General features: G+C 40.7%; 2 protein-coding genes across 3 annotated transcripts in view; both read right to left on the bottom strand.

The window, feature by feature from the left end:
* Nucleotides 1-13,232, bottom strand: part of LOC306647874 (insulin growth factor-like family member 4) — a 454,704-nt gene that overhangs the window by 217,425 nt on the left and 224,047 nt on the right. The window lies entirely within an intron of this gene.
* LOC306647881 (insulin growth factor-like family member 3) overlaps nucleotides 1-13,232 on the bottom strand; it is a 272,092-nt gene that overhangs the window by 75,015 nt on the left and 183,845 nt on the right. The gene's annotated exons all lie outside the window — the stretch shown is intronic.

The raw sequence follows: 13,232 nt of genomic DNA, 5'->3' as shown, positions 1-13,232 counted from the left end.
TTAGGAGCTTCCTTTCCTGCCTTCCCATCTCTGGATCTCAGACAGTGCAAGACCATTCCCAGGAACACTGCCCACTCCCTGAGGACCTAGATCTCCAAACGATCACCACCCAAACAACACTGGCCTTAGAACATCAGAACTACCTTACAACATGCCCAGGTGGGAAACATGATCACAAATAAGCCCCATCACCAACCCATTCTTCCCCAATAGGGCTGATTTGCAACCCTGCTCACCTGTGCTTAGACTCGGGGAGTTTTCAGTGAATAAAGGATGATGAATAAGGAGGAAGGAATTTGTGGGGGTTGGGGCTCCCATGTAGCCCAGAACTACAGTCACACCTGTTGCCCCCCATGTCTAATGTATCCCTGGGGAGGCTGGCCAGCTTTCAGGTGAGGGAACCAGATCTATTACACATGGAGAGTTTTTGTGTGGACTAGACCTCAGTACAATTTACCCACCTGGGTACAACCACACCTAATGCCACATTTCTGGAAAGGCTCCTCCAGAATCATAGGTCTCCAGGGTCAGATGACTTAGAGACAAAAGGTCCCAGCTGTGAACTGTGACTGCCGCACTCACTCCATTCACCATCAAGGAAAGAACTAGCTTGGAAGCCTGCTAGGCTAGGCTCCAGGAAGGAGGGAGCATGGAGAGAGCAGAGGGGAGGATTCTGGCACTTGCCCCTTCTGAGAGAGGACCTGCTACATTCCCCACCCTCCAGCTCCCCTCCCAGGTTCTCTTCCACCTGCTCTGTATCTGTGTCTCTCTGAATCTCAATTTCAGAAAGTCTCTCTCTTTATTGAAAAGTGGATACTGGGGATTGAGCTTAGGGGCTATTTACCCCTAAGCTACATCCCCAGTACTTTCTACTTTTTATTTTGCAATAGGATCTCTCTAAGTTACTGAGACTCATTTTGAACTTGAGATCCTTCTGCTTCACCCACCCCAGTTCCTGGGATTACAGGCATGCACCATCATTCCTGGTTCTCTTTATCTTTCCAGATTAAAAATAAAGACTCATCCAGGATGTGCAGCAGATACTCTTTGGCAGGGGCTTAAAGAGGAGTCTGGGCCTGTGATATCGAGATGAGCAGTTAACATTGCAGCTTAGGAACTTACAGCTCTGAGAATCATTTCTTATAATTATGAAGAGCAAGTTAAAGTGGTCCAATTGTTTTAATTTTGTGATAAACTGAAAGGAATGGTCCTCCCTTGACTTTACTTCTTTCCAATTGTGGGATAAGTTCAGCAAATAGAAACTGTTTCATTATTCATCATCCTGCCTTGAGGATTCCCTAAGAAATGGTTTAGGGTTTGTTGGGAGTCGAGGGATCTGATGCCCAAGAGAAGGTTTGTGCACTCACTGATAGAATTGAATTTTCTGGCTGGTCTCCAACTTCCTCCCTGGGCTAGGTCGGGGAGAAATCTGCAGCCAAACCCAGGAGTTTGTTCAGTATTCAGCCTGAGGCTTTAGTTTTTATTTAAGGAGGAAGTGTTACAAGTGCCTCAGGTGTGTGTGGCCATCCTTCAACCTCAGTCCACTGTGTGCTTGGTTTTGCAAGTCACAACCCTCAGAGCCCTGGGGACCTAAATCTCTTTTCTTTACTGACCCCAGTTCCCAACAAGGTGAAAACCTCATGCTAGAGACCACTTCAGCCATGATTAGGGATTGGAGAGCATGTTTCTGTTCTGTCCTTGGATTCTGGCTGCAGGAGGGGTGATGAGTCCAGGTCCTGGGGCTGCATGGAGCACAGGAGGAACTGTCCAGTCAGCACTGCTCAGAGCAGGCCAGATAAAAGCGTCCCTGGACTGTGGAAACCCATGCACATTATTGACTGTTCCCAGACAAGAGGTGGGGGTGCATGGTTTTGTTCCAGGACCCAACCCAGAAGCCAGTGCTAAGAGAAGAATGTCCTGACCTCTCCCTACATTCCCTCCACTTTGTCCTTCTGTTGATGAAATCATTTTCTCTCTCTCCCACCCTTTGTGATTCTTCTCTGTCATTTTGACATTTTTTAAATTTTCAAATACACTTGAACACCAATAGAGATAATGTAGCCATGTACTATATTGAAAAACACTCATCTACTGACACAGCAAGTGTTGGGCATCCTCATCCCACATCCTCTCTTCCCAGAGGAGATTTCATGGGCAGGGCAGCATTTGCATTCTCCTCTGTATTCTGAATACCTGCATGCATATAATCACCTGTACATACAGTTTCACATTCCCCTTCATGTATAAAGGATAATATAATATTCTCTTGAAATGCTACAAGACTAAAGATATTTCTTAGGGTTGCCAGATTTGCATTTTATGAATAAATTGTAAAATATTTTATTTGATCATTTTGTAATTATTTAATTTGTTCCCTTTTTTTCTGTATTGCCCTAAAAATGCTGCAATGACTATCTCCTTAACATTTTTTAATTTGTTTTAATGGTTTATATATGATAATAGAATGCATTTTGACACATTGTACACAAATGGAGCACAACTTGTCATCCTCTGATTGCACATGGTGCAGAGTAGCACTAGTAGTCTAATCATAGATGTATATAGGGTAATAATGTCTGTCTCATTCTACCATCCTTCCCATCCCCACTGCACCACCCCACCCTTCGCTCCCCTATCCATAATCCAAAGTTCCTTCATTCTTCCCTAAACACCCCCCATGAATCAAAATCCATTTATTGGAGAAAACATTTGGCCTTTTGGGGGGGATTTGCTTATTCCTCTTAGCATGATATTCTTTAGTGTAGAGATTTCAGGCCAGTAATTACACAAAGGAGTGAAAGTCCTTCAAGTGAGCAAACTCCTCAGGACAATAAGGCCTTCTTTTTGGAATACAAACACTCTGCAACTCTTCTGTCTTTGAGGTCTGGAGACATTGTCTTATTATTAAAAAAAAAAAACCAAAAAACCTTTGGTACTGAGGAGAAAAAGAGTTATATGATCTCCACATGTGCAAAGCTAACTGTACTATGTAACCTAATGCAACTTGATATGACCCTGGAATAGATAATAAAACTGAACTGGCTTTCCCATGGGAGGCACTTCTTGCTATACACCATCCTGTGTACTTGCCTCTTTATTTGCTATCCCCTTAACATTTACAGCTGGACCCAAATTAACATTTACACTCTAGTTCCATCTATTTACCTGCAAACACCATAATTTCATTCTTCCTTAAGGCTGAGTAGTATTCCATTGTGTTTATGTACCACATTTTATTGATTCATTCCTGTGGGCATCTAGGTTGGTTCCATAGTTTAGCTATTGTGAATTCAGCTGCTATAAACATTGATGTGTCTGTGTCACTGTAGTGTGCTGATTTTAAGTCCTTTGGATATATAGAGAGGAGTGGGATAACTGGGTCAAATGGTGATTCCTTTCCAAGTTTTCTGAGGAATCTCCATACTGCTTTCTACAGTGGTTGCACCAAGCTGCAGTCTCATCAGCAATGTATGCATGTACCCTTTTCCCCACATCCTTTCCAACACTTATAGTTACTTGTATTCTTAATAATTACCAATGTGACTGAAGTGAGATGAAATCTTAGAGTAGTTTTGATTTGCTTTTCTCTAATTGCAAAGGATGATGAACATTTTTTCATATTTGTTGATTGATTGTATTTCTTCTTCTGTGAAGTATCTGTTCAGTTCCTTAGCACATTTATTGATTGGGGTATTTGATTTGTTGTTGTTGTTGTTAAGTTTATTGAGCTCTTTATATATCCTAGAGATTAGTGCTCTATCTGCAGTGGATGTAACAAAGATTTTCTCCCATGCTCTAGGCTCTGTCTTCACATTATTGATTGTTTACTTTGCTGTGAAGAAGTTTTTTCAGTTGAGTCCATCCCATTTATTGATTCTTTCTCACCTCTGCTTTAGGAGTCTTCTTAAGGAAGTCAGATCCTAAACTGACATGATAAAGATTTGGGCCTACTTTTTCTTCTATTAGGTACAGGGTCTCTGTTCTTGTGCCTAAGTCTTGGATCCACTTTGAGTTGATTTCTGTGAAGGGTGAGAGATAGAGGTTTAAGTTCTTTTTGCTACATAGGAATTTCCAGGATTCCCAGCACCATTGGTTGACTAGGCTATCTTTTCTCCAATGTATGTTTTTGGCACCTTTGTCTAGTATGAGATAACCATATTTATGTGGGTTTGTCTCTGTGTCTTCTATTCTGTACCATTAGCTTATGTGTCTGTTTGGTGCCAATATCCTGAATTTCTTGTTACTGTAGCTCTGTGGTTTAGTTTAAGTTCTGGTATTGTGATTCCTCCTGTTTCACTCTTCTTGCTAAGGATTGCTTTGGATATTCTGGGTCTCTTATTTTTCCAAATGAATTTCATGATTGCTTTTTCTAGTTCCATGAAGAATGTCATTAGAATTTTAATAGGAATTGCCTTGAACCTGTATGAAACTTTTGGTAGTATGGACATTTTGACAATATTAATTCTGCCTATCCAAGTACGAGAGACACCTTTCATCTTGTAAGGTCTTCTTCAATTTCTTTCTGTAGTTTTCATTATATGTCTTTAACCACTTTTGCTAGATTGATTCATAAGTATTTTTTTTTATTTTTTGATGCTATTGTGAATGGGGGTGTGTCCCTAATTTCTCTTTCAGTGGATTCAATGCTTATGTATAGGAATGCATTTGATTTATGGGTATTTGTGGGGGGCCATCCTTATTTAGCAGAATCAGAGTAGGTTGAGCCACAGGACACAGAAGTCTGGTTTGTAGGAACAGGCTACCATGGAGGAATGTCCCAGAATGCCAGGAAGCATGTGTCACTGTGTGGGAGTGGTTCCCTGTCTGCTTCTGATGATATTTCCCCTGAGAAAATGGCTCCCGTAACTGCACATCATCCTGTTCATCACAGAAGAAGCCCCTCCCATTCCAGGCTCCTTTACCTGTGTGACTATAAAATAAAAGAGAGTTGAGCTACCTCATGTTTTTAGAGACCAGAACTGGTATGGCCAGACCCATCATTCCCCACCTCTCATTTAAAAATAATATTGGGTCTTGAGTGTTTATTGATTAGATAAGTTTATGGGTAATTGATGGATTTATAGTCAACATTGTCCTTTGGCAGTTAACCCTTTTCTCATCCACATAGAACATGACTGAGAGACCTCTACAGGTATTGATTTTGTATCCCGCTACTTTGCTGAATTCACTTATTTGTTCAAGACATTTTCTGGTGGGATTTTTGAGATCTTCTAAATATAGAATCATATCATTGGCAAATAGTGATAGTTTGAGTTCTTCTTTTCCTACTAATATCCCTTTAACTTCTTTTGTCTGTCTGATTGCTCTGGCTAGTGTTTCAAGGATGATGTTGAATGGAAGTAGTGAAACAGGTTATCCCTGTCTTGTTCCAGTTTTAGAGGAAATGCTTTCAATTTTTCTTCATTAAGAATGATGTTGCCCTTGGACTTAACATAGATAGATTTTACAATGTTGAGGTATGTTCCTACTATTCCTAGTTTTTCAAGTGTTTTGATCATGAAGGTGTGCTGTACTTTTTTAAAGACAACTGCTGTACGATCTCATTAGCTGCTAGGTAAAATTTTTTAAAGTAATTTTTAGATGTTGATAGATTTTTATTTTAATAATTTATTTATATGTGGTTCTCAGAATCGAACCCAGTGATTCACTCATGCAAAGCAAGTGCTGTACCACTGATTCACAACCCCAGCTCAAGGGGTTGCTGTATTTTGTCAAATGCTTTTTCTGCATCTACTGAGATAATCATATGATTCTTGTCTTTAAGTCTATTGATGTGATATATTACATTCATTGATTTCCATATGTTGAACCAACCTTACATTCCAGGGATGAACCTCAATTGATCATGGTGCACTTTTTTAATATGTGTTTGAATGTGATTCACCAGAATTTTATTGAGAATTTTTTGCATCTATGTTCATCAGGGATATTCATCTAGAGATTTTTTCCTTGATGTGTCTTTTTCTAGTTTTGGTATCATCTACCTTCATAGAATGAGTTAAGAAGGATTCTCTCCTTTTCTGTTTCATGGAATAATTTGAGGAGCATTTGTGTTAATTCTCCTTTGAAGGTCTTATAGAACTAACTGAGAATCTGTCTGGTCCTGAGCTTTTATTGGTTGGTAGACTTTTGATGGTGTATTCTATTGGGGGCTGTGCCATGTTGGCAGCCCCGGGATGGCACCTGATCACATCAGCAGTGAGGAGGTTAATTGGCATGAGCACACTTAGGTGATTTTATCGTCCATGCACACAATGTATGTGCATGTGTTCTTGAGCACTAATTGCTGCTAGGAGCATCTCGCCTAATCTTTGCGTAAGAGGTGTGGCCCTGCTCTCCGCCTCCTGGAGCTGATATAAGCGTAGGTGGAGTGAGACAGAAAAACAGCAGCCAGAGGGAAAAACACGTGGCAGCAGCTAGTAGGGAAAAGCGGTGGCAGCAGCCAGAAGAGAGAACACAGCAGCTAGTAGGGACGGACAGCAGCCATTAGCAGAAAAGCAGTAGAAGAAGACTCAAACACGAAAACAGCTAGGAAATGCGTGATGGCAGCTAGTAGGGAAAAGTGGCACAGCAGCTAGCAGGCAGCGGCGGAAGGCAGATCGCAGAACAGAGAACTGAGATGCATCACTAAACCACCTCAGGTAGATGTACCCTTAGTTCACAGGATGCAGGACGCACCAGTGGGAAGCAGCAGAACTTAAGTGAGGCATAGCAAGTCTCTCTCCCTCTAAGCTCTAAGAAAAGCCTGTCCTTCTCTCAAGGTCTCTCTGAAGCAAAGTCTCTTTCTCTCTGATAAGCAAAGTCTCTCTCTCTCTCCTCTCAAGGCAAGTAAACCTCATTTCCTCTATCCTCTATAAACAAACAAGCAAGAAAGCAGTGCACTAAAGAGAAAGATAGAAGTGCCTCAGTTTCCACTCCACCACCCATAAGACCCATGCAAGTTGTTGCTGCAGGTGGTAACAAACATCCATGGATTTTGGAACCGCAAAGAGCCAGCAACAAGTGGTGGCCCGTACGGGAAATGGGGAGCATGTGGGGAAGGAAAATTAGCAACAACCTTACAGGAAAAAAAGGGAAATCTGCATGGTGGGGACACTGAGGAACCTCATAGGAATAGGGCAAGGGAAAATTCAAGATCCGCCTCCGGGAATAGATACAGCAGGGAAAGTAGGAACCTCACAGAAGTCTCTTCCCAGAGCAGTTTAAGGGCGAGGGATAGTAAAAAGAAATAATGTTGATCAAAAACTAAAGGTCACAAAGGACACGACAGTGAAGTGCAAAAATGTGTGTATTTGTGTTGTTTGTGTTTAAAACTAAAACAAGTCACGTAAAATAAGTCAAGAAAATTTAAAGTAGTATACAGGAAGCTGGGTCGAAGAGGGCTCAGATACAGGGAGCTGGGTAAAGCAACCCCCAGCAGAGCTGGGTCGAAGAGGGCCCAGGTACAGGGTGCTGGGCAAAGCAACCCCCAGTGGAGAGGCCCTAAATACAGGGAGCTGGGTAAAGTAACCGACAGTGGACTGGCCAGGTATTATTAAAATAAGATTTTGTGTGTTTTTTGTTTGTCAAGAGTTCATGTCTTTGATCAGAATGGATGATAAAGGAGCTCCCGAATGTGTGTGTTTTGTATTGTTTGTGTATTTGTGCTACTGTTAGTGTGGCCTTTGTACAGTGAAGGATAAATTCAGAAATATGAAGTCAGTTTGAAGGTATAATTCAAAAGGAGGCATGAAAAATATATTACAAGAAGAAGTGTTGGGAGAGACTAAAAAGGAAGTTAGCTGGGGTAACCAAACACTGGGGAAGAACTAGAAAATAAGGAAACCACTGTAAGAGCAGAAATAAGTCCAGGGTTTATAGAGGAAAAGTTGCTCAATGTGCCACAAGGGGATCTTCATAAACAGGATCTAATAGCAACAGAAAAGAACTGTTAAAGAAAACAAAGTGAGGGATAATGTATGGTAGTGACTTAGAAAACAATTACTCAGAAAGCTTAAGAACAAGGGGAAAATGTAGGAGAAAGCTAAACCTAATACAAAGAACCCCAAAAAGGAATAACTAAATGGTAGTGAAAACTTAAGAGCAAGGGAAAAAGGAGAGAGCTGAATCTAATACAAAGAACTTAAAGGGGCAGTTACAACTGATTGGAAAAAGCTATGCAGAGCAGTGTTATCTGGAGGACAATCTCTAGTTGGAGAGCTCAGTGGCAAGAAATAGCTGTTGAAACTGCTTGCAGAAATGTAGTAGCAAGGTTTCCTGGTGGAAATGTTGGAATGCTAGTAGGAGAAGGCTAATATGCTTCAATAGATACTCAAAATCTATATGATCCTGGAGTTTATGCACATATATACAGCAGCAAAGAGACAATGCCCTAACAAAAGAAAAGCCAAGAGATAACTATAGTAAAAATCTGTTACATCTTGTGCCCCAGGCCTCTGCCCAAAGTGCAGAAAGGGAAAACATTGGGCTAACAAGTGCAAATTAGTTACTGATGTTGAGGGCAAGATGTTACCAAATCATTTAAGAAACAAGGCACAGAACTCTTCAACTCAAGGCTCACAAAATGGAAGCAGTTGTCATAGCCCTTGTAGAGTTTGGGGAGTAACAGATCGTTTTGCTGATAGTGATTGCATCACTCGGGCAATTCCTAAATTGGAATTGGTTGGACCCATAGCCCTCATGAGCTGATTTAGTCACACAGATGATTTTCATCTTTTTCTCAGTAAAGCAAGCTGCTTATTTTCATCCTGTGTAACTCACTTTCTAATCACTCATGTTGATACCTCACCTTTAAGGAGGGTTTATAAGTAAAGGGAAGTGCACTGACTAGAAGGTTAATGGAGTTAATATTGAAAAATGTAGAGAGGGTAAAACAATTGTTTTTTCAGCACAGTTTGGCACCAGATTTTGGGGATTTTAGGTTTTACACTAGTGGGCTTGGGTGTGCTTGTGTTAATTCTATCTTACATCTCAAAGCCAGTCAACAGGCTTATGTCATCATAAAATAGGCCATGGCCACCCTTGAAGCAGAACAATCTCCCAGTATATGGCTTGGTGTGCTGGATCGGTAGTCAAAGATGGGTAAGATTCATGGGGAGCTCATACCAACCAAAGACAGGGTTCTGACGCCTGGAGGTCAGAATTCCGATGACGGGTAAGGATGTTGCTCTGCCGTGGACAACCTAAGACAGACACGTTCCCTGCTAGCTTTCTTTTCATTGTATATAAAAAAGGGGGAATTGTTGGGGGCTGTGCCATGTAGGCGGTGCCGGGATGGCGCCTGATCGCATCGGCAGCGAGGAGGTTAATTGACATAAGCACACTCAGGTGATTTTATCGTCCATGCACACAATGTATGTGCATGTGTTCTTGAGCACTAATTGCCTGCTAGGAGCATCTCGCCTAATCTTTGCATAAGAGGTGTGGCCCTGCTCTCCACCTCCTGGAGGTGATATAAGCATAGGCGGAGTGAGACAGAAAAACAGCAGCCAGAGAGAAAAACATGCGACAGCAGCTAGTAGGGAAAAGCGGCAGCAGCAGCCAGAAGAAAGAACACAGCAGCTAGTAGGGACGGACAGCAGCCATTAGCAGAAAAGCAGTAGAAGAAGACTCAAACACAAAAAAAGCTAGGAAACACGCGACAGCAGCTAGTAGGGAAAAGTGGCACAGCAGCTAGCAGGCAGCAGCGGAAGGCAGATCGCAGAACGGAGAACTGAGACATATCACTAAACCACCTTAGGTAGACGTACCCTTAGTTCACAGGATGCAGGATGCACCAGTGGGAAGCAGCAGAACTTAAGTGAGGCGTAGCAAGTCTCTCTTCCTCTAAGCTCTAAGAAAAGCCTGTCCTTCTCTCAAGGTCTCTCTTAAGCAAAGTCTCTTTCTCTCTGATAAGCAAAGTCTCTCTCTCTCTCCTCTCAAAGCAAGTAAACCTCATTTCCTCTATCCTCTATAAACAAACAAGCAAGAAAGCAGTGCACTAAAGAGAAAGATAGAAGTGCCTCAGTTTCCACTCCACCACCCATAAGACCCATGCAAGTTGTTGCTGCAGGTGGTGACAAATATCCATAGATTTTGGAACCGCAAAGAGCCAGCAACAGTATTCTATTTCATTGCTCAAAACTGACATGCTTAAATTGCATATGACCTCCTGCTTCAGTTAGGGTGGATTGTATGCCTCTAGAAATTTGTTGATGTCTTTGAGATTTTCTCCTTTATTTGAGTATAAATTTTCAAAACATTATCTAATTATCTTCTATATTGCAGTAGTGTCCATCATGATATTTCCTTTCATATAATAAATTTTAGTCATTTGAATTTCTTTCTCTTTTTGTTAGTGTGGCTAAGGATTTATCAATTCTCTTTAGTTTTTCAAAGAACCAACTTTTTGTTTTGTCAATTCTTTGAATTGTTTCTTTTGTTTCAATATCAATGATTTTAGTTATGATTTTAATTATTTCCTGTCTTCTGTTGCTTTTGATAGTGATTTGTTCTTCTTTTACTATGGCTTTGAGATGTAATGTTAGGTGGTTTATTTGTTGAGTTTTTATTCTTTAGCGTATGAGGTCAATGCAATGAAATTTCCTCTTAGCATTTCATAGAGAGATTTTGATATGTTGTATCAGTGTTCTCATTTACCTCTAATTATTTTTTTTAGTTCCACTCTGATTTCTTCTTTTATACATTCATCATTCAATATCATGCTATTTAGTCCTCAGTTGTTGAGTTAACTTCTATTTGTTATTGTATGATTTTTTTCTAGTTTCATTCCATTATGATCTGATAGGATGCAGGGTATTATTTCTATTATTTTGTGTATACTGAGTTGCTTTTTGGCATAACATATGGTGTGTTTTAGAGAGGGATCCATATGCTGATGAGAAAACTGTGTATTTGCTTGATGATGGATGAAATATTCTATATGCGTCTGTTAAGTCTAAATCGTTCATTTAATTCATTTAATTTTATAGCTTCTTTGTTTATTTTTTGTTTGGAATATCTATCCAGTGGTGAGAGTGTTGTGTTAAAGTTTAATTCTTGTAATTGAGAAGGGTTCATTTGATATACATAGATGCTTGGTTGTTTGGGGCATATATAGTTATGATTGTTATGACTTATTGATGCATGATCTCCTTAAGTAGTGTGAAACCACCCTAAGATTCCATCTCACCCCAATTAGAATGGCGATTATCCAGAATACGAGCAACAACAGGTGTTGGCGAGGATGTGGGGAGAAAGGTACACTCATACACTGCTGGTGGGGCTGCAAATTAGTGCAGCCACTATGGAAAGCAGTGTGGAGATTCCTTAGAAAACTTGGAATGGAACCACCATTTGACCCAGCTATCCCACTCCTTGGCCTATACCCAAAGGACTTAAAATCTGCATACTACAGAAATACAGCCACATCAATGTTCATAGCTGCTCAATTCACAATAGCCAGACTGTGGAACCAACCTAGATGCCCTTCAATTGATGAGTGGATAAAGAAACGGTGGTATATATATACTATGGAATATTACTCAGCCATAAAGAATGATAAAATTATGACATTTGCAGGCAAATGGATGAAATTGGAGAATATCATGCTAAGTGAGATAAGCCAATCTCAAAAAGCCAAAGGACGAATGATATCGCTAATAAGTGGAGGTTGACACATAATGGGGGGGAGGGAAGGGTTAGAGTTAGGGTTAGGGAGGGGGGCAAGTATGGAGGAAGGAACTACTGTATAGAGGGTAAAGAGGGGTGGGAGGGGTGGGGGGAAGGGAAAAAAATAACAGAATGAATCAAACAACATTGCTCTATGTAAATTTATGATTACACAAATGGTATGCCTTTACGCCATGTACAAACAGAGAAACAACATGTATCCCATTTGTTTACAATAAAAAAAAAAAGAAAAAAAAAAAAGTAGTGTGAAATGTCATTCTTTGTCCCTTTTTTTTTTTTTTTTTACTGCTCCACTCAATATAAGGGAAACTTTATTCAGGTCCCATACATGGGGCTTGGGAAGGAGGCCACCCTTTGGGGAAAGGAGTCAGCAAGGGGTATTATTTGACATTCTTCTTAGAGCAGAGGTTGTTTGTGTGGCCACACTTCTTGCAACAGTTGACAGCATGGGGGTACAGGTGGGCTTAACACTTGAAAAAGATCTTGTCACTGTTGTACTTCTGGGCAAGCTGGTGCAGAAAAGGCTCAGTGATGCCACCTCACAGGCGAAGCACATAGTGCAGGGTGGACTCTTTCTGGGAGTTGTAATCTGAGAGAGTGGGGCCATCTTCCAGATATTTGTCCACAAAAATAAGATACTACTTGTCAGGTGGGATGCCCTCCTTGTCTTGAATTTTGTCTTTCACATTTTTGATGGTGTCACTGGGCTCAACCTCAAGGGTGATGGTATTGCCTGTCAGGGTCTTCACAAAGATCTGCATCTCTGCATCTGCCACTCAGGAGCATTGTTGAAGAGCAAAAGGACGGCAGATCCAGAAAACTCCAATTCCTCTTCATCTCTTCTGACTAATTTTGGTTTGAAGTCCACTTTGATATGAGGATGAAAACCCCTGCTTGTTAATGCAGTACATGTGAGTGATGTGTTTTCCCAATCTTTCACCTTCATTTAGTTATTGACTTCCTATTCTTTTCTTGAATGCACTCCATGCAATAAGTTTTCCTCTTAGTACTGTTTTCATAGTGTCTCAGAGATTTTGATATGTTGTATCATCATTCTCATTTACCTCTAAGAATTTTTTAATCTCCTCCCAAATGTTCTCTGTTATCCATGCTTCATTCAATAGCATATTATTTAGTCTCCAGGTGTTGGAGTAATTTCTGTTTTTTATTTTGTCATTGATTTCTAATTTTATTCCATTATGATCTGATAGAACACAAGGTAGTATCAATATTTTTTTTTGCATTTATTAAGGGCTGCTTTGTGGCATAGCATATGCTCTATTTTAGAGAAGATTCTATGTGCTGCTGAGAAGAAATGTATGTGCTCATTGATGGATGAAATATTCTATATATGTCTGCTAAGTCTCAGTTATTGATTGCGTTATTGAGATCTATGGTTTCTGTCCGGGTCTTAAGCCCCTTGCTCTTCTCAACCAGCAACAAGGGAAGGGAATACTCCCCAACAGAGCCATACCAGGATAGGTAGAGCCAACTGATCACCCGCATGCAGCCCTCCGAGCAGAGGACAATCAGATGCGTCA

Source organism: Sciurus vulgaris (assembly GCF_902686455.1).
Source record: "Sciurus vulgaris genome assembly, chromosome: 17".
Lineage (NCBI taxonomy): Eukaryota > Metazoa > Chordata > Mammalia > Rodentia > Sciuridae > Sciurus > Sciurus vulgaris.
This window is presented reverse-complemented; position numbering and strand designations above follow the sequence as displayed.